At 40.1% G+C, this 22,266-nt stretch overlaps 1 protein-coding gene and 1 pseudogene across 1 annotated transcript in view; one reads left to right on the top strand and one right to left on the bottom strand.

Annotated features, from left to right (window-relative positions):
* LOC125934042 (asparagine synthetase [glutamine-hydrolyzing]-like) overlaps window positions 1–12,532 on the top strand; it is a 20,685-nt pseudogene extending 8,153 nt beyond the window's left edge.
* Window positions 1–22,266, bottom strand: part of PCCA (propionyl-CoA carboxylase subunit alpha) — a 483,211-nt gene that overhangs the window by 426,797 nt on the left and 34,148 nt on the right. The window lies entirely within an intron of this gene.

The following is a 22,266-nucleotide window of genomic DNA, read 5'->3' as shown; positions in this document are numbered from 1 at the left end:
AGGTGTTCAGCAATAAACCACATTATTTGCATAGTCTGAGCACAGTGGGCCACCCTTATCAGTGGAAGGCAGTAGGAATGTTTCCAAAATCCAGCCAAGGGCCAACTTTGCAATCAGCCCCTTCTAAAGAAAGTCACCTCAGGGGTGCCTGGGTGGCTCACTCGGTTGAGCGTCTGACTCTTGATTTTGGCTCCGGTCACGACCCTAGAGTTGTAGGATTGAGCCCTAAATTGGGCTGTCTGCAGTGCCTCCTTGGGATTCTCCCTTCTTCCTCTCTATCTGCCCTTCCCCCACTCATACTCTCTCTCCCAAAGTAAAAACAAACTTTAAAAAAATGAATAAAGATAGTCACATGAGGCTTGCTGTTCCAACTCTCCTCTGCACACTTACCAATGACCTCCTCAGCTCTGCTGTATCGCTTCCACCTTCTGGTTAACAACTGCTAAGATACCCAACTGCTAAGCACTAAAACTGGTATAGTAACTGTCTATAGATTGTTTCTAGGTTTTAATACCATTGCCAATCAAAGCCAATCATAGTATACTTTATGACCTGAAAGGCCCTTACAATCCATAACATGTTCTCTCCCAAGGTAATAATTGATGATATCTTTCTAAATTAATTATGTGTCATACTTCAGGAGAGGATCTCACCCTCTTCCATCCCTGGGTGCTGATTAACATAGCAAGCAAGCTCTTCAGTCTTGTTACCATAGCAAAGATAGTTTGGTGACCATCTTAATCCAACAACGGAGTTTGAAACACTTAAAGCATAGTCAAGAATGTTTCTAAAAAAAAAATAAAAAAAAATGTTTCGAGTGCATATCCTACTCCCTATAATAAAATCCTGGCAAAACTAAAGCTAGAAAAGAGAACAGAACCAAAGCTTCTTTGAGCACTTCCAAATGCTTTATATAAAATTGCCCTAACAATGGGATATGAATGTGTTTTGGTAATTGTGTGTTCATATTTTTTAAGTATATTTATTTAATTTGAGAGAGAGAGAAAAAGAGTGCACACAAGCAGGCAAGGGGCAGAGAGAGAGGGGGAGAGAGAATCTCAAGCAGGCCCCACGCTGTCAGAGCAGAGCATGACACGAGGCTCAAAGCACAAACCGAGAGATCATGACCTGAGCCAAAATCAGGAGTCAGACACTTAACCAACGGAGTCACCCAGCCACCCTGGTAATTGTGTGTTTATTAGAATTAAGTTTTCTCTTTTCAGAAAGCCACAACTTGTACAGAAGCATAAAGTTTCCTACCTAAGGAGTCTTAACTTTCTCTCTAGGGGCGGAAACATTCATTTCACTGGAATTTTTACTAAGGAGCTTTATAAAGCTCAGTACTTCATTGCCCATATCATCCTCAATCCTCAGGTAATACAGAAAAGACAAATAGAATTCTCAACTCTAGCTAAATTTTTAGAAACTCTGGAACTTGGCCTGAACAGTTGCCTTTTATCTTAATGACAACGAAATCAAACTCCATAGGGAGCCCATTGACTCTCAGTCTATTAACTAATAGGCAGGCATCTTATCTGCCTGTCCCCAGTTATAGACTTTTCCTTATTACAGGCTGAAATAGCCAAGTATTGCAAATGACTCATGTGATACATTGAGTTGTTTTTAATTTTTTTAAGGTATGGTAAATTATAATTAACATCAAATTTACCATTTTAACCATTTAAGTTTATTTATTTACTTTGAGAGAGAGCAAGAGCACAAGCAGGGGAGGGGCAGCAAGAGGGAGAAAGAGAATCCCAAGCAGGCTCCATGCCCTCAGTGCAGAGCCCAATGCCGGGCTGGATCCCACCAACCATGAGGTCATGACCTGAGCTGAAATCAAGAGTCAGATGTTTGACTGAGCCACCCAGGCTCATTATAACCATTTTAAGCCACCCCATTATGTATATATACGTATATATACGTATATATGTATATATACATATGTGTGTGTGTATGTATATATACATACGTATATATACATATATACATATACATATATATAGCCACCCATTTTAAGGGTACGGTTCGGTGGTATTAAATACATTGACATTGTTGTATAAACCATCACTACCATCCATCTCCAGAACTTTTCTCACCTTGCAAAATTGAAACTGTTTTTCTTAAACACTAACTGCCCATTTTCTGCTCCCCGCAGACCCTAGCCACCACCCTTCTACTGTCTCTATGAGTTTGACTATTCTAGATATCTCCTATAAGTGAAATCAATGCACAACTTTGTCAACAGATGTGAGTAGCTTTTTCAGAACATCCTTCAAAACAACCCTTTTCACTATTTAAAATGAGAGGTGTTATCTCTTTAAAGAACCATGAGAAAAAGACTGCCCTGACCTCACTGGAAAGGACATTACAGGCACTATGAACAACTAACACAGTCGTCCCACTCTGGGGTGTTGATCCTTGCTTTCTTACTTGTTAATGAAGGAGAAAGAAATCCTTCTTGATCAGAAAGACTGTTTGTTCCTGCTACAGACCTCAACCTGAGAATTCTTAGGAGTACTCCAGAAGCAGAAAACCACAGGAAAGAGCTTCCACTCAAGACTATCAGAACAAACTAACGACTGCAGGCAGGAGACAGCCCAAGCCCCATGGAACATGGGAAGTCAGGGAACCAGCACTGCACATTGTCACACTTCAATCTGTATGCACGTTTTCTTAATTTTCCTACATATTTTCCTTTACCTCTTTTGGGTTAAGGTTCTGGATTGTTGACAGCTTGTTACCTCTTAACTATGGTACCTATAAGCAATGGTTCGCTTATAGATAGAATCAGCTGATGAGAATTGTTGAATTGTCGGGAATCTTATTAAATTCTTCAAAGCTTGAAATCAGCCTGTGGAAACTTTTACACAGTGGAAACAAGAAAACTACACATCAGGGCCTCCCCTACTCCCACTGTCCCAGAGAAAGAATCTGTTGTTAAACATTTACCAGCACACCACTGCCTAAAAAGTACCCATCCTTAATATTGCCCTTTGCATTCTTAGTCACTTCCAAGCATACACCCAACTGACTACAATTTGCTTATGATATGGCTAAAATATACCACTAAACTGTTAAATTTGTATTCACTTTCCTTTGAGGACCACCCAGCTTCACTTGGTACCAGTTCCTAGGTATCAGGTGGTTCCCTAAGTAACTGGACTCAACCACTAAGCACCTTTTTAGATGGAAAACACCTCAATAAGCCAGGTGACCAGAGATCTGAAACTCCTTATCATAAAATACTAAAAAGAGAGATTCCTCTCTCCACTTGTAAATCTTTCGTGAGTGCTAGACTTTGGAAGTAACTGTTCACAGTCACAGAGCTTTAGAAAGCAGGAAACAGATGGCGTATATCCAGAGGTTATGTCACCTTCACACACCTTACCAGGCAGCACACCAGGGATGCTCAACATGGAGCTCTCGCTTTAGATCTAGCCCATGATTACTCTAAATTCACTTGCTGGCACTGGACTTATCTCGATGAGTGACACCATCACCGAAGTTACCACAAGACTCCTTTTCTTGTAAAAATCGTGTGCTGAGCTGAAATCTAGCTGCCAGTTCCTTTCACAACTTTGGCTCCAAAGGAAGATGTTTCTTATTAGAGAGAGATAAGAAGACACAGAATATTTCTCAACCTTGTCTGGGAAGGGCAGGCACCACTGCCTGTCCCTCTAAGCCTGGACAACTCAGCACAGGCCTGTGTCTTTCATTCCTGCCACTAGAAAACTAAAATTTCTCACACACGTTAAGAGATCCAAATTGTTTGGGGCACCTGGGTAGCTCAGTCAGTTCAGCAACTGACTTCAGCTCAGGTCATGATCTCACGGTCTGTGAATTAGAGCCCCTGAGCTGTCAGCACAGAGCCTGGAGCCTGCTTCAGATTCTGTGTCTCCCTCTCTTTCTGCCCCTCCCCACTTGCACTCTGTCTTTCTCAAAAATAAATAAACATTAAACATTTTTTTAAAAAAAGAGAGATCCAAATTGTTCATTTTTGGCACAAGTGGCCCTCACTCTGAGCACTTAATCTTTCTTAAAATAGACACTGAGTATTTTGTCTTAATAATAAGGCTGCATTTCAGGCTGGGCTGCTTTGCAGGCTGAGGAACTTCATGTGTCAAATGGTGATGGTGTAAACTCCTGGTAAATGCAAGGCTTAATTCCATTAATTTGTGCAATTATATACTTAATATATGTATCACCCATAAACTCTATTGTAGCAGAGTTTATACTTTTATCATTCATTGTTGTTTCTCCTATGCCTGACACATATACTAGGCACACAATAAATGTTTCTGAAATATGTATATACACACATACACACACACACACACACATATACATATATATGTATATATATGGGTTTATATTGATAGTTCCAATTTAAAGTTAGGATTATAGTGATTTTTTTATCTTCATAACTTGGAAATCTTGGTTCCTAATAACATTAATATTTCCTTATTTGTTTTATTTTATCATACACAAAAGCACAAGAACAACAATATTGCTAACAATAAACTTATTGAATGCAGTTCAAAGTATCTTTGGAGTTTTATTTGTCCTTAGACTTTATATGGGCAAAATGTTACAGTGGTCTATGTTCCAAAGTAACTTTAATTATCTTCTCGGGATGCCTGGCTAGCTCAGTCAGTAGAGATATGACTCTTGATCTTGGGGTTGTAAGTTAAAGACCCATGTTGGGTGTAGACACTACTTAAAAATAAAATCTTAAAAAAAAAAAGTAATTATGTTCTCAGTGCAATTGGGTTTCATATTCAGTTCCACTCATTGGTTTCTGTTTGTGTTCAATTTTAGGGTTTTTTTTTTTTCTTATTTAACTTAATTTTTTTTTAATTTTTTGAATATATAAATCATTTACATAATTCAAAAGTCAAAGCTAAAAGGATACCCAAAGAATTAAATTCTTGCACCCACCTTTATTCCTTATACCCATTCTACCCATCCTTATTAGGAACCCTTTCCATTTTCAGAAATATCTTGTTTATTCTTATTTTTTTCATACAAATAAATATATATACCTATGTACAAGTATATACAAATATGTTTATGTGTGGATAGGCCCTAGTTTATTCAATCAGTCTTCTATTGATGGATACTTGGATTTGTTTTTAAGCTTTTATTACAAATAACTTCACAATGCAGAGCAAAGTGCATACCATATTTTGCATTTGTAAAGGGATTATTGTCAGCTAGTTTCCCAGAAAGATTACTGAGTCAAAGGGTAAACGCACATATAATAATTTTGTTGAATATTGTCCAATTTTCCCTCCAGAAAAATTTTGCCCTTTTGCAATCCCACTGGTGATGTTTAAGAATACCTGTTTCTGGGAGTACCTGGGTGGCTCAGTTAAGTGTCTATTTTTTTTTTTAATGTTTATTTTATTTTTTTGAGAGAGAGAGAGACAGAGCATAAGCAGGGGAGGGCAGAGAGAGAGGGAGAGAGAGAATCCGAAGCAGGCTCCAGGCTCTGAGCTGTCAGCACAGAGCCTGACGTGGGGCTCGAACTCACGAGACTTTGAGCTGTGAGATCACAACCTGAGCTGAAGTTGGCCGCTCAACCGACTGAGCCACCCAGGCGCCCCAAGTGTCTGCCTCTTGATCTCAGCTCAGCTCATGATCACAGTTCCTGGGATTGAGCCCACATCAGGCTCTGCATTGACCATGCAGAGCCTGCTTGGGATTCTCTCTCTTCCTCTCCCTCTGCCTCTCCCCTGCTCACTCACTCTCTCTCTTTCTCTCTCTCTCCAAAAATAAGTAAAATAAATTTAGAAAAGTTTCTGGGGTGCCTGGCTGAATCAGTTGGTGGAGCATATGACTCTCCATCTCAGGATTATGAGTTTGAGCCCCACGTTGGGTGTAGAGATTACTTCAGAATAAAGTCTTTTTTTTTTTTTTAACGTTTATTTATTTTTGAGACAGAGAGAGACAGAGCATGAACAGGAGAGGGTCAGAGAGAGAGGGAGACACAGAATCCGAAACAGGCTCCAGGCTCTGAGCTGGCAGCACAGAGCCCGACGCGGAACTCGAACTCACGGACCGCAAGATCATGACCTGAGCCGAAGTCGGCCACTTAACCGACTGAGCCACCCAGGTGCCCCAGAATAAAGTCTTTAAAAAAAAAGAATACCTGTTTCTCTCCGGGATTACCAACATAGGGTGATGTCAAGCTTTTGGACCTCTGCCAGTCTGGAACTGGGAAGGATTTGAGATGTCACCTTCCTTGAGTGCTAACAAGTTAGCCTTAGTGGGTGTTACAAGAAGGCCTCAGACTCTTAGGTCAAAAACAAGAGAATCTATTAGTTATGGTACAGCAGAAGCCTGAGCTTCATGTTGGCATCAGTTCATCTTGCCTCCCACGTCCCATGGGGATGATGAGGAGCAGCCCGAGTGAATGCTGTGGCCAAGTGGGTTTGTGTCACAGCAGAGGAACACCGAGCCTAGGAAATCCCTAATCTTATATGGGGCTGCTATATAACCTGCCTAAGCTTTACTCCGAAGGAAATATTATCTTTATTATCCCAGTCAGAAAAAAAATCTGCCCTCTGTTGCATGTGCATTTCTTTGTTTTGTTTTGAATGTTTATTTATTTTTTTTTTTGAATGTTTATTTTTGACAGAGAGAAAGCACGATTGGGGGAGAGGCAGGGGGGCGTGGGGGGGGGCACAGAGAATCCAAAGCAGGCTCTGTGCTAACAGCAGAGAGCCCGACGTGGGGCTGCAACCCACAAATGGTGAGATCATGACCTGAGCTGAAGTCAGATGCTTAACGGACTAAGCCACTCAGGCGCCCCTGCATGTGCATTTCTTTTAGGAAGAATGTCACCGACTACTTTTTCAAATGTCTCATAGGCATTTGCCTTTCATCTCCTGTGAACTGTCTCAACATTTCTAGCTATTCTCCTCCTGGGTTTTTGTCTTTGGCCTTTTTTTTAAACAGTTTTATTATGATATAATTTACATAGAATGACATGCTCACCCATTTAAAGAATACCATTCAATAAGTAGTATATTTACAGAGTTGTGCCACCATCACCATAATATAACTTTGGAACATTTTTAATACCTCCAAAAGAAACCTCTTACCCATTAGCAGTCATTCTCATTCCCACACCCCATCCCCACCCCACCCCACCCAGCCCTAGGTGACTGCTAACTTCCTCTCCTTCTCTGCAGATTTGCCTATGCTAGATGTTCCATGTAAATGGTATCACACCGTATGTGGTCTTTTGTGACTGGCTTCTTTTGCTCGGCATGCTTTCAAGGTTCATCCATGCTGTAGCATCAATCAATACACTTCTTTATTTTTTGTTATGTATTGATAGAAATTAATCATTTTGTGTAATTTCAGTTGAAAATATTTTCTGCCAGTTTTTCATTTGTCTTTTGACTTTGCTTATGATGATTTTGCCAAGCACAAGTTTATATGTATCTGTCTGTATGTATGTATATGTAGATAGATAACTTAGATATCAAATGTTAGATAGGTAGAGATGTATTTAAATGTATTGATCTTTCTCCGTGGCTTCTGGGATTTGAATTATAATAGAATGGCTTTCCTCATGTCCAGGTAATAAAGAAATGGATATGATTCACTCTTGAATATGTTGTTTCATTTTTTTTACATTGAAATAACTGATCTATTTGGAGTATATTTTAATGTAAAGTAAGGGACATAAATTCAACTATATTTTTTTCAAATGACTCTCCAGTTGTGCTAATCCCATTTTTTTAAGTTAATCTTTCCCCTCAATGATTTAAGATGCTTCCTTTGTCATATGCTAAATTTCCACATGTGCTTGAAATTATTTCCATTGGTTTGTCTGTTAGCCAGGTATCAACACCACACTGTTTTAATTATAGGATCTTTATAGTAATTTTTAATATGTGGTAAGGCCAACCCCTCTAATTGCTTTCTTTTGAAGATGTTCATGAGTATTCCTGCTTATTTATTTTTCCATATGAAGTTTAGGATCCAGTGCCAGGAAAATTTTGCTGGCATCTTTTTAGGGAATTACATTAAATTTATATATTAACTTGGAGAGACTTGAAATATTTATGATGTTGATTGGTCCTCTCCAAGAACAAGGAATGTGTTTCTATTTTTGATCATATTTTTGTGACTTTTCAGAACTGTTTCAAAATCTTCCTCATATAGGCTTTATGCATAATCTCTTAAAACAGTGCTTCCCACTCCTCTAATAACTAGGTCAACCGAGTATGGCCAATTATAGTAGCAGCTCTTCTCTTTGAGGAGGGATGAGGAGGTGGGCTGAGACAGAGGGAAAAGAAGAGCAAATATCTTCTATGTTCTACTTTCCCTGAGTTTTGTTCTATTAGCCCCACTGAGAGTTTTGCCTATGTATGCTGCTAGTTATGCTATTATATAGTACTCACTGAAACACTGTCTTCCATGAGCTTTACTGGACAATATGGCTGAGCATAATGCGGGATGGGAGACAGACTAGAGACTGAATTTGGGAATCTAGTGTATAATGGGCTTTGGAGTGAAGCTATTCTACTTTTTACTCAAGTCGGAGATTTGTAACAGGAGACCTCATCTGCTCAACGAATTGATTCCAGAAGGAATCAGAGGAGAAATAGCAATTATCAGGAAAGTGGTTTCACAAAGGTGAAAGCAGCACTTCCCTGGTAGATATCTCTGCTGTGAGATAGCTGTACTCCAGGTTAACTCGAGGCTTGCTTTAAAACCTAATGGTGTAACAGACAGTATATTACAAAAAGGAAGTATAGGAGGAGAGGAAAAAGCCTATTTCTTCTTTCAAATCCTTCTAGCTGCTCTTTAGCTCAGAGAACAAAGAGATTTATTATATAGGACCAGCAGCAATTTTGTGTTAATAATACTCAGTCATCTCTCTATTGGCACCATCATCTAAGCCTCAATAGGGACCCTGGAGTTACCCACAGATTAGCAAAATAAAAGGCCTTCTCTTCCAAAAGACTTCCCATGCTTTGAACCTTTCCTAATACCCTCAGTCTTAAAATGTACCAGAACATCCATCTAATAGGGTACTGTGTACCTGTAATAGGGAATAAGGAAAATATCTACATACAACAGTGGACTGATTGCCAGGATATATTGTTGAGAGAAAGAAATCAAGGTAGGGATGTGTGGCTGGCTCAGTCAGTACAGCCTACAACTCTTGATTCTAGAGTTGTGAGTTCAAGCCCTATGTTAGGGTGTGGAGCCTACTTTAAAAAAAAATCAATGTAGAGAAAAGTATGTATAGTATACTAACATTTATCTAAGAAATGAGGACTAGATATAGATACATAGATATGCTTATATTAGGAACAATGGAGGGGTACCTGGGTGGCACAGTTGGTTGAGTGTCCTACTCTTGATCTCAGCTCAGGTCTTGATTTCAGGGTCATAAGCTCAAGCCCTGCACTGGGCTCCACGTTGGGTGTGAAGCCTACTTAAAAAAAAAAAATGGAGATAATCCATAGCTCTTGCCTCCACTCCTGCTAACAGTCTGACCTGCTCACACCGAGAGAGCCTGTAACTCCACTGTGCCATCTGTGGCATTTGGGCCCTTTTTGGCAGTGATGATGGTTTCTCTGATCAGTGTCTGAGTGCTACGAAGATTGCACATAGAGGTCCAGATTCACTTCATCTTCAGAATGTCAACAGACACATAAATTGCTGTTTTGGATTTCACTGGTTGGCCGTGGTTGACCAGTTGTTTGGATTGCAACCAATTTGAGCAAAGAAATATCTTTACTGTGGCTTTGTTACGAAGGCAAAATCTATAACCACAAGGAGACGAAATACATTTCCTTTTTTTTTTTAAGTTCATTTATTTATTTTGAGAGAGACAGAGATAGTGCAAGTAGGGGAGGGTTAGAGAGAGAGGGAGACAGAGAGAATCCCAGGCAAGCTCCACACTGCCTGCGCAGAGCCTGATGCAGGGCTCAAACCCACAAAACGTAGAGATCATGACCTGAGCCAAAGCCAAGATTCGGACGCTTGACTGAGCCACCCAGGCACCCCAAAACACATTTTCCTTTTTAATTTAATTAGACTTTAATTCTCCTATTGAACTTATTTTGAATTTATTTTGAATTTAATTATTAGACCAAAATGGATGGTGAGTCGTCCTTCATCATTATAATAAAGGAGGAACTGAGCAAATAATTTGTATGTTGGATGAGGTGTTTGTATTTATTTTTTAGGATACTGCCAATAAGAAAGTGTTCCTGGGCACGGTCACCTATGAAGTCAGATCTTTGTTTAAAGTCACGATAGAAGACGGATTTTTGGCTATTTGTTTAGAAGCTAAAGGTCTTGTTAACTTGAAGCATATCACAACTCCTTTATCAAAATGGAACCTTACCAAAAAAAGTGGAGCCTTTTCTTCTGGTACACTATCAAATTCTTGATTTAAAGCCAAGTGACAAAGTTGCATCTATGGAAATGATTCACTATCATCACTGCAGAGATGAACATCTGCTTGCCCTCTGTAACAGTGTAGAGAAACTATTCCCAGGTCTTGACACAGAAACTGCTAAGAGAAGGTGAAGAGAACTGGAGACAGCAAGTATAGGCCACTCTTTCAAGGACTTTTGCTATAAAGGACAGGGAAAGGTGGAAGATGAGAGACAGTACAGTGTGTGTGGATGTACATATGCTATAAATGATCCAGTAGAGAGGAGAAAAACTGATGATGCAAGGGACAAGGGGAACAATCCTTAAAACTGAAACTCAAGGCAAACCTGTTGTGATTCCATTGTGACAAAGTAAGTAATGTTTCCTGGGGAAGCAGATTTAGTCATGTTCTTTTTTCCTCTTCATATACATGTCTACTTTTTTTTGGTTTTTTTGGATCCTTTTTAACAGTGCTATTAAGAAACACTGGATGACAGAAGGACTGGATGCCTTTTATCAGGGGGCTTGGATTCCAGCGGAGTTGCTGTCACCCTATTGAAGCAGCTAAAAGAGGCTCTGGGACAGTATGTTCTCAGACATTTGCAACTGGCAGGGAGAAAGTCCCCATTTACTGGCTGCTGGAAAGGTAGCAGATCACATTGGGAGTGAACATCATGAAGTCCTTTTTAACTGTGAGGAACGCATTCAGATATTGAATGAAGTCATATTTTCCTTGGAAACTTATGACCTTACAACAGCTAACACTCCAGTAGATATGTATTTAATTTCCAAGTACATTTGGAAGAACACAGCACGGTGATCTTCTCTGGAGAAGGTTCTGATGTACTTCCACAGGGTTACATATATTTTCACGAAAACTTCTTTTAAAAAAGCCAATGGTAGAGAGAGAAACTTCTGAAAGAACTCTGTTTGTTTGATGTTCTTCACACAGATCAAACTACTGCTGCCCATGGACTTGAACTGAGAGTCCCATTCCTGGATCATTGATTTTCTTCCCATTACTTGTCTCTGGTACCAGCAAAGAATGGAATAGAGAGAGAGAGAAAGAGAGAGAGTATTTGAAGACTCTAGTCTTCAGTCTGGAGAGAATCTGGTGGGGTGCCTGGGTGGCTCAGTTGGTTAAGCATCTGACTCTTGATTTTAGTTCAGGTCATGATCTCATGGTTTGTGGGACTGAGCCCCCCGTTGGGCTCTATGCTGACAGAGCAGAGCCTGCTTAAGATTCTCTCTCTCTCGGGGTGCCTGGGTGGCTCAGTCGGTTGAGCAACCGACTTCAGCTCACGTCATGATCTCATAGTTTGTGAGTTCGAGCCCCACGTCGGGCTCTGTGCTGACAGCTCAGAGCCTGGAGTCTGTGTCTCCCTCTCTCTCTGCCCCTCCCACGCTCATGCTCTGTCTCTCTCTGTCTCCGAAATAAACGTTAAAAATTTTTTTTAAAAAGGAAAAAAAGAGGGGCGCCTGGGTGGCGCAGTCGGTTAAGCGTCCGACTTCAGCCAGGTCACGATCTCGCGGTCCGTGAGTTCGAGCCCCGCGTCAGGCTCTGGGCTGATGGCTCGGAGCCTGGAGCCTGTTTCTGATTCTGTGTCTCCCTCTCTCTCTGCCCCTCCCCCGTTCATGCTCTGTCTCTCTCTGTCCCAAAAATAAATAAAAAACGTTGAAAAAAAAAATTTTTTTTAAATAAAAAATAAAAAAAAATAAAAAGGAAAAAAAGATTCTCTCTCTCCCTCTCTATTTTCCCCATCCTGCTCACACACTCTCTCTCTCTCAAAATAAGTAAACTTTAAAAAAAAGGAGAGAGATTATCTGGTGACCAATAGAAGCCTTCAATGATGGTATAACCTCAGTTAATAGTTTCTGGTTTATGATTTTACAGGAACATATTGAACGTTAGGTTCATGATACACTGACAGTAACTGCAAGACAAACATTTCCCTCAGTACTCCTCAAACCTACAAAGGCAATTACTACCATTAATATTTGAATGCTGCTACCCAGGCCAGGCTGACTAGCTGACCGATTACTGGATGCCCAACTGGATCAATGCCACTACCCTTCTGCCTGCACTCTGACCCATTACAAGTCAGCTACCAAAGGTTAGGCACTCTCTAAAAGAGAAACTGAAAGTAAACATTCCTCTTTCTTGTGAAGGGTAGTGGGATTGTTTGGTAGGACCAAACATCCATATGTACTTGGACATGAAAAAACAACCCTCTCAAATCTAAAAAAAAAAAAAACATAAAATAAATCACAAAATTAAAAAGAAATCGTTCCTGGGGCACCTGGGTTGGTTAAGTGACCGACTCTGGATTTTGGCTGAGGTCCTGATCTCACGGTGAGATCGAGCCCCATGTCAGGCTCTGTGCTAACCAAGCAGAGCCTGCTTGGGATTCTCTCTCTCTTTCTCTTTCTCTCTCTCTCTCTCTCTCTCTCTCTCTCCGCCCCTCCCCCACACATGCACACACACACTCTCTCTCTCAAAATAAATAACTAAACAAAAAAAAGAAAAATAGAAATCGTTATTAATGGGATGAGAAGAGGAATAGGATAGAGACAGAGATAGAAGCCAGGTATGTTTTGTATACTTGACTTTGAAACCATGTAAATATTTTACACAGGTCTAAAAGAGTTAAATTTTTAAAATTTTTTTAATATTTTATTTATTTTTGAGGGGGGGGCGACAGAGAGGGGGGCAGAAAATTTCAAGCAGGCTCTGCATTGATAGCAGACAGCCTGACGCGGGGTTCCAATTCAGGAACTATGATGAAATCATGACCTGAGCCAAAGTTGGACACTTAACCTACTGAACCACCCAGGTGCCCCTAAAACAGGATTAAATTTTAGCAACCTTGGGGATCCTGGGTGGTTCAGATGGTTAAGCATCCGACTGTTGATTTCAACTCAGGTCATGATCTCATGGTTTGTGAGATGGAGCCCTGCATCAGGCTCTGCACTGACAGCGCACAGCCTGCTTGGGATTCTCTCCCGCCTCTTTCTCTGCCCCTCCCCCCACATGCTCTCTCTCTCCCTCTCTCTCTCAAAATAAATAAATAATTTTTTTAAAAAAAAATTGTAACAATCTCTAAGTATCTGAAGGAAAATGAAGCAAATGAAATCACTGAGAATCCTTAGTGACCTCCTAACTGCTAAATCCAATGCTTTGCTTTAGAGTACTTTCAGCTTAACCTGTATATATAATTTGAAATTGTTGATCACTGACTTATTATTTTTTTATTTAAATTCAAATTGGTTGGGGCACCTGGATGGCTCAGTCAGTTAAGCATCTGGCTCTTGATTTCAACTCAGGTCATGATCTGACAGTTTGTGAGTTCGAGCCCAGAGTCAGACTCTGTGTTCACAGCCTGAGTCTGCTTGGGATTCTCTCTCTCTGCCCTCCCCTACTTACGCATGCTTGCATGCATGCTCTCTTTGAGAGAGAGAGAGCGTGCACAAGTGAGCAGGGAAGGGGTAGAGAGGGAGGGGGACAGAGGATCTAAAGCGGGCTCTGCGCTGATAGCAGAGAGCCTGATGCAGGGCTTGAATTCACAAACCGTGACATCATGACCTGAGCCAACGTCAGACACGTAACCAACTGAGCCACCCAGGTGCCCCTAAATAAATAAACTTAAAAACGTAAATTCAAGGGGCGCCTGGGTGGTTCAGTCGGTTACGTGTCCGACTTCGGCTCAGGTCATGATCTCATGGTCCGTGAGTTCGAGCCCCGCGTCGGGCTCTGTGCTGACCGCTCAGAGCCTGGAGCCTGTTTCAGATTCTGTGTCTCCCTCTCTCTCTGATCCTCCCCTGTTCATGCTCTGTCTCTCTCTGTCTCAAAAATAAATAAACGTTAAAAAAAATTAAAAAAAAGTAAATTCAAGTTAGTTAACATACAGTGTGGCATTGGTTTCAGGAGTAGGATTTAGTGATTCATCACTTACATATAACACCTAGTGCTCAACCCAACAAGTGCCTTCCTTAATGCCCACTTAGCCCATCCTCCCACCCACCTCTCCTCCAGCAACCTTAGTTTGTTCTGTTATGGTTTGCCTCCCGCTCTGTTATCTTATTTTTCCTTCCCTTCCCCTATGTTCATCTGTTTGTTTTTTAAATTCCACATGAGTGAAATCATGTGATATTTGTCTTTCTCTGACTTATTTCGCTTAGCATAATACACTCTAGTTCCAACCACATCATTGCAAATTGCAAGATTTCATTCTTTTTGATCGCCAAGTATATTCCACTGTATGACGTGTGTGTGTGTGTGTGTGTGTGTGTGTGTGTGTGTGTCTCACATCTTCTTTATCCATTAGTCAGTTGATAGACATTTGGGCTCTTTCTATACTTTGGCTATTGTTGATAGTGCCACCATAAACATTGGGTTGCATGTGCACCTTCAAATCAGCATTTTTGTATTCTTTGGATACATACCTAGTGATGCAATTGCTGGGTCATAGGGTAGCTCTTTTTAAATTTTTTGAGGAACCTCCATACTGTTTTCCAGAGTGGCTGCACCAGTTTGCATTCCCACCAGCAGTGCAAAAGGGCTCCCCATTCTCCACATCCTCACCAACATCTGTTGTTTCCTGAGTTATTAATTTTAGCCATTCTGACAGGTATCAGGTGGTATCTCGTTGTTTTGATTTGTATTTCCCTGATGATGAGTGATGTTGAGTATCTTTTCACGTGTCTGTTAGCCATCTGGATGTCTTCTTTGGAAAAGTGTCTGTTCATGTCTTTTACCCATTTCTTCACTGGATTGTTTTTTGTATAAGTTATTTAGCACATCTACTGAATTACTGTCTATTCTTCAAGACCCGTCTCAGATGTTACCTACCCTGTAAAATCGTACTAGATTTCTCTAGCCATAATTGTTACTTCCTCTTCACTCTGATAAGATCTCTTTTATGACATTTATCACATAGTGACATACATTGCCAAAATGCCAAAATAGAAGTGGATTGGAAAAAAAAAACATGAGAAGCCACAAGATCCACATAATACCATCGTTTGTGAGGGAAGGCATAGATAGAAGCAAGAAGGACTTGAGAAAATGAAATGGCTAAAATCAATAGTAGGACAGAATAAAGGCTCACACTAAGATAAAACCATAGGGAATAGAATCCAAATTGACTAGTACAGGAACACAGGGACAAAGGCGAAAAAAAGTCCAAATAAAAAGTGAAGCCAATCTTTCTGGGATCTGACACTTCAGGACTGCTGTTCTCTCCATCCCTGCTGGGTGCCCAGTGGGAGCTGGGCACCCTTGGAGAAGCAGGAGGGACCTGGGAATCTCCACGGCCCCTGGAGGTTCCCTGCCTCAGGGATTCCTGTGGGCTCTCACTGTCTTCATCCTGACCAAAGGTGCCTCTGCCATTAAGTGTTGTTTTGCGGTCCACTCTGGAGTCGCAACCTCCCTCAACTATTTGGCTTCTCTGTGCATCCTCCAATCACATTCTCCCTGTGACCAAGTGGCTGGTGCCACCTTTCCTGTAGCTGCCTCCTGCCTTGCTTCCTTTGGGGCTTAGAGTACATTCACTCTTTTTCCTTTTGGGACCCACCACAAACTTCCTGTTTTCTGCCCCAGAAACATTTCTATCTCTCAGCTCTACCTCAGAGTCCCTTAAACACAGACTCCAGTGTGTGATTTTCAAAGGGCATTAAGAAGCCATTCTTTTGGGGTGCCTGGGTGGCTCAGTTTGGTTAAGCGTTCGACTCTTGATTTTGGCTCAGGTCATGACCCCAGGGTCGTGAGACTGAGTCCTGCATCAGACTCTGCATTGACAGCACAGAGCCTGTTTGGGTTCTCTCTCTTCCTTTCTCTATCCCCTCCCCTACTCACATGCACACACACACACTCTCTCTCTCAAAATAAATAAACATTAAAATATATATACATGTGGGGCGCCTGGATGGCTCAGTCGGTTAAACATCCAACTTCGGCTCAGGTCATGCTCTCACAGTTTGTGAGTTTGAGCCCCGCATCAGGTTCTGTGCTGACAGCTCAGAATTTGAAGCCTGCTTCGGATTCTGTGTCTCCCTCTCTCTCTGTCCCTCCCCCACTTGTGCTCTGTCTCTGTCTCTCTCTTTCTCTCTCTCTCAAAAATAAGTAAAATGTAAAAACAAATTTTAAAAAATAAATACAAATATGTGTGTGTATACATATATATATGTATATGTATACACACACACACACACACACACACACACACACATATATATGTTTTACTTCATAATAATCTGGAGTTGAGGACGGCAGGTGGGAGGAAAACTGAAACAAGATTGACCATGAGTTGATAACTGTTGAAGCTGATTAGGAAATGAGGGTTCACCATACTATTATGTATGCTTTTGTGTATGTTTAAGGTTTTCATGGAGCATGAATGAACTATTGCTATACACAATAGGCAACAAATCTCACAAACATTGAGCTGAACAAAAGAAGCCAGACACAAAGTGAGCATACAATGTGATACCATTTATATTAAACCAGGCAAAACAATTCTATGATGTTAGAAGTCAAAGGTGCCTGGGTGGCTCAGTCAGTTAAGCAGCTGACTTCAGCTCAGGTCATGATCTCATGGTTTATGAGTTCAAACCCCGTGTTGGGCTCTGCGCTGACAGCTCAGAGTCCGGAGCCTGCTTCAGATTCTGTGTTTCCCTCTCTCTCTGCCCCTCCCCCATTCATGCTCTGTCTCTCTCAAAAATAAATAAACATTAAAAAAAAATTAAGAAAGAAGCCAGGGTAGTGGTTACCCTTGGGGTAACAGTAACTGAGAGGGAGCCAAGGAGGAGCTTCTGCTGTTCTGAAAATATCCTCTTTTTGATCTGGGCATTGGTTACATAGGTGTGTTTACTTTGTTAAAATCAAACAGTACACTTACTTTTTTTAAGTCCTCTGGATGAATGCCATACTTCTTAAAAGATACTTTTATTTGCAAAATTCAAATTAAAATGAATAAATGAATAACATTTAGTTGCACAGTCTAAGAAAGCTTATTTGCATGTCCAGTTTCAGTGGATACTCTTTACTACTAATCACTGGATACAGCTTGGGTTCTCTCTCTTCCTAATGATATACTCATTTTTTTGTTAATAAAAACAAGAGTGCACATAACCAAAAACCAGATACTGAAAGAAAATAAATTTAACCAGTACTTTTGGCCTCCTGAATGAATCTCACCAAAGTATCTAACAAGTAGGCAAACTGATTGCTGCACATACATAACATATACGTAGATATGCCACTCCACACTGAAATGCCTCAAGCAGTGCTAAGTACACAAAGCCTACTCTTGTATATCAATAGCACTGCAGCAGTTTGACATACTATATTTGACTAATTTGTGTAACTAGAACATACATACACATACTATACAACAACTTTGTTCCTCAAGGCATTGAGGAACAATTGTATACATTGCCAATGAACACACTGTGCCTTGTCCCATTGCAAAACAAGATACATACACTCTCTCACCAATACAATATAAAAGTTGGACAAAATAAAAAAAGTTTTTTTTTTTTAATTTAAGGGGCGCCTGGGTGGTTCAATCAGTTGGCATCCGACTTCGGCTCAGGTCATGATCTCACAGTTCATGGGCTCGAGCCCGCATCAGGCTCTGTGCTGACAGCTAAGAGCCTGGAGCCTGCTTCGGATTCTGTGTCTCCCTCCCTCTCTGCTCCTCCCCCGCTTATGCTCTCTCTCTCTCCTTCAAAAATAAATAAAAACATTAAAAAACATTTTTTTTTAATTTAAAAAGCTAGACAGGATATACCAATCAGGGCCACATTCTGACTGGATATAGTCCTTTGTTTAATATAGAAATAAAATCCACTGAGTGACCTTCCTTTAGTCATTAACTCAAATCCATTACTGTGCCCAAGTCACACAACCAGTGAGGGGTAAAATTAGAATTCTTAACCATTAAAATTGTAGGTCTCAATGATAAAGCTTCAGAGAAGCAGTGACGCTGAGTCACGTTCCTCCACCACCAAACATTAGTCTGCTAACATTTCAGCTAGTGCTCCCCTTCAAATAAGCAAATGCATAATTATTGCCCTTCATAACTCAGGCTCCCTTAAGAGATTAAAAGAAGTGCTTAGCCACAATAATTTTTGACATATTGAGAATGCAAAGTAAAAAAGAAGATTGTACCTCCCTTACTTGCTTGCTGATGCTTATGAAATACTTTTCATTCTACTATTAGAAATAAAGAGAAAGGAGGGCCTTCTGGCTCCGGCCATGACCAAATAGCTTGTATTGGACTAACCCTCCCACAAAATAACAACCATAAACTACACAAATATTTAAAACAACTGTGTGGCAAAACTGTTGGTGACCCATCCATATCCCTTGGGATCCCTTTTCCCAGTCCTATGCACTCAATGGCCAGCAACTAAACACTTTGTTGTTAACAATTCATCCCTGCAAGCTTTAGAGGATGCATTCTCACTGTGGGCAATAATTGGTCCTTGGGGAGAAAAATAATTGTACTCTTTTTATGTATAAAGTACAGATAAAAAGGGGTGCCCAAGTGGCTCAGTCGGTTAAGCAGCCGACTCTTGATTTCACCTCAGGTCATGATCCCATGGTTGTGAGACTGAGCCCCACTTCAGACTCTGTGCTGACAGCTTGGAGCCTACTTGGGATTGTCTCCCTCTTTTTCTCTCAAAATAAATAAATAAACATTTTTTAAAAAAGCAAATACGGATATAAATATAGTACATAACCAGACATATGGCATAGTTACAGCAATAAAATTTCACAGAAAGTGATTAGGGGAAAAACTGCTGAAGCAGTTTAGTTTCTTAAATGAAGAAGTTTAACTAAGGGTGTTATCGTGAGCAAAAACTTGAGGAACCGTGTTTTGGGGGAGCATACATGGGCCCTGGAGTTGCTTTGCTATAAGGAGAGCCAGAAATGCTTGAAAGTATGGCATTCCCTGGATGGACCACAGCCAATTCCTTTCCCTTGGGGTGAGACAAGTTCTAAGGTGGTGACTGATGTTCTGGAGTGTTCTGGAGATGAATCTGAGCCTGAGTCTTTACCTACGTGGTACCCTCCCTTGCCTTCTTTTTCCATATCTTGTTTCTTCTACTCCATTTCTTTTTCAAATTCAAGAAAGTTTTCTTGGGGTGCCTGGGTGGCTCAGTCGGTTAAGCATCCGACTTCGGCTCAGGTCACGATCTCACAGTTGTGGGTTCGAGCCCTGCGTCAGGCTCTGTGCTGACCTCCCCCCCCACCCTGGTTTTAATGCTCATTCTCTCTCTCTCTCAAAAATAAATAAGCATTAAAAAATTTTTAAGAAAAATTTTCTTAATGTTTATTTATTTTTGAGAGAGAGAGAGGGACAGAGTGTGAGCAGGGGAGGAGCAGAGAGACAGAGAGACACAGAATCCAAAGCAGGCACCAGGCCCTGAGCTGTCAGCACAGGGCCCGACGTGGGGCAAGAACTCGCGAATGGTGAGATCATGACCTAAGCTGAAGTCAGACGCTTAACCAATTGAGCCACCCAAGCGCCCCTCTTCTACTCCATTAATGGTTTATCCAAGAAGCACTTTCTTAATTAATCATTTTATCCAAATCCTTGCTTCAGGGTCTACCTCTGGAAGAACTCAACCTAAGACAAACCATATGAAACTACTGCAAAGCAATAAACACAAGCAGGACTTAAAGTTTATGAACAATTAGAGAGGGGAAGCACATTAGAATCAAGCTGATATACTGCTGTTCTATCTGTCAGGTAGAATAAGTACAATTTGTTATCCACGATGTCCTGATTCATCAACACATGCTAAAAGAAAAGGATCCAATTATCAAAAAACAAGAGAAGAAACCCAGGTAATAGAAAAAAGGAGCTACCCGGTGAATTTGATTTTGGAATGTAATCAAACAAGGACTAAAACATCGATGATTTATATCCAGGAGAAGAAAAGATGAAGAATTTCACCAAAGAGCAAGAATCTACATATATTCTTATTAAGTTTTTTATTTTAATTCCAATACAGTTAACATCCAGTGTTATATTAATACAGTGATTCAACAATTCTATACATTCCTCGGTGTTCATCCTGGTGAGTGTACCCTTATCCCATCACCTATTTCACCCATCCCCCAACTCAACTCCCCTCTGGTAACCACCAGTTTGTTCTTCATAGTTAAGTATTTATTTTTTGGGTTGTCTCTTTCCCCCCCCTTTGTTTGTTTGCTTGTTTCTTAAATTCCACATGAGTAATATCATATGCTATTTGTCTTCTCTGACTTAATTTGCTTAGCATTATACTCTCTAGCTCCATCCACATTGTTGCAAATAGCGAGACTTCATTCTTTTTTATGGCTGAATAATATTCCATTGTGTATATATATCACATCTTCTTTATCCATCTTTCAGTGGACACTTGGGCAGCTTCCATAATTTGGGTATTATAAATAATGTTGCAATAAACATAGGGGTGCATATATCCTTTTGAATTAGTGTTCTTGTATTCTTTGGGTAAATATTCAGTGGTATGATTACTGGATCATAAGGTAGTTCTGCTTTTCATTTTTTGAGGAACACTTTTCCACAGTGTTTTCCACAGTGGCTGAACCAGTTTGCATTCTCAACAGTGCACAAAAGTTCCTTTCCTCCACATCCTCGCCAACACCTGTTGTTTCCTAAGAACCTGCATATATTTTTTAAAGTCAATTAGAAATTCTATAACAGAAAGTGATTATACCTGAATTTAGTAATTCAATTGACGGGTTTGATATCAGATTAAACAAAACAGAGGAGATGATTAATCAATTAAAGAACATTTCAGTGTATTAAATTGAAGCACAGAGAGTAAAAAAGAACACAAGAAAGTATAAGAGAGATGTAAAGAACATGATAGAAAGGTTTAATATCCGTGTAATTGGTGTCAAAGAAGCAGAGGAGAGAAAAAAAATGAAGAGAAGCAATACGTGAAGAAATAGTAGACAAAATTTCCCAAATTTCATCCCTGATGAAAGTTATTAAACCACACATTCAAGGTGCTCTATGAATCTCAAATGAGATACAGAGAAAACCACATCTAGGTATATGATAGTCAAACTGAAGAAAAACAAATATAAAGGGGAAAATCTTAGAAAGATTAAAAGGGGCAACAATAAGTTTGAAAGTTAACTTTTCAAAAAAAATTATGGAAGTCAGAAGACAATGAAGTAACATTTTTAAAGTGCTGAAAGAAACAACAGACTTCTATATCAGCAAAAACGAAGGCAAAATAAAGATGTTTTCAACTCAAATGGACTAAAGACCTAAATTCAAGATCCAAAACTGTAAAACTCCTAGGGGGAAAAAAAAACTATAATACTCCTAAGGAAAAAAAAACATACAAAAAATGATTTGTGACACTGGATTTGACCTGATTTCTTGTTTACAATACAAAGGGCACAACATCAAAAGCAAAACCAGAAAAACTGGACTAAGTCAAACTTAAAAACTTCTGTGCATCAAAGGATGCAATCAGTAGAGTGAAAAGGCACCTATAGAATGGGAGAAAATATTTGCCAATTATATATCGATAAGGGGTTAATACTAGAATATGTAAAGAATTCCTACAACTCAACAAAAACAAAAAATAACCCAATTCAAAAGTGGGCAAAGAACTTGAATACTTCTAATAGTTCTTTCTAACAGTTTGTCTTCTCCAAAGATAATGTTCAAATTACCAAACACGCATATGAAGAGGTGTTCAGTATCACTAATCATTAGAGAAATGCAAACTAAAACTAATGAGACAATCCCACAGCCATTAGAATGGTTATTACCAAAACAAAACAAAACAACACAGAAAATAAGTACTGTCAAGTAT

This window comes from Panthera uncia, assembly GCF_023721935.1.
Source record: "Panthera uncia isolate 11264 chromosome A1 unlocalized genomic scaffold, Puncia_PCG_1.0 HiC_scaffold_16, whole genome shotgun sequence".
Lineage (NCBI taxonomy): Eukaryota > Metazoa > Chordata > Mammalia > Carnivora > Felidae > Panthera > Panthera uncia.
The sequence above is the reverse complement of the archived record's forward strand: the minus strand, read 5'-3'. Positions and strand labels throughout refer to the sequence as shown.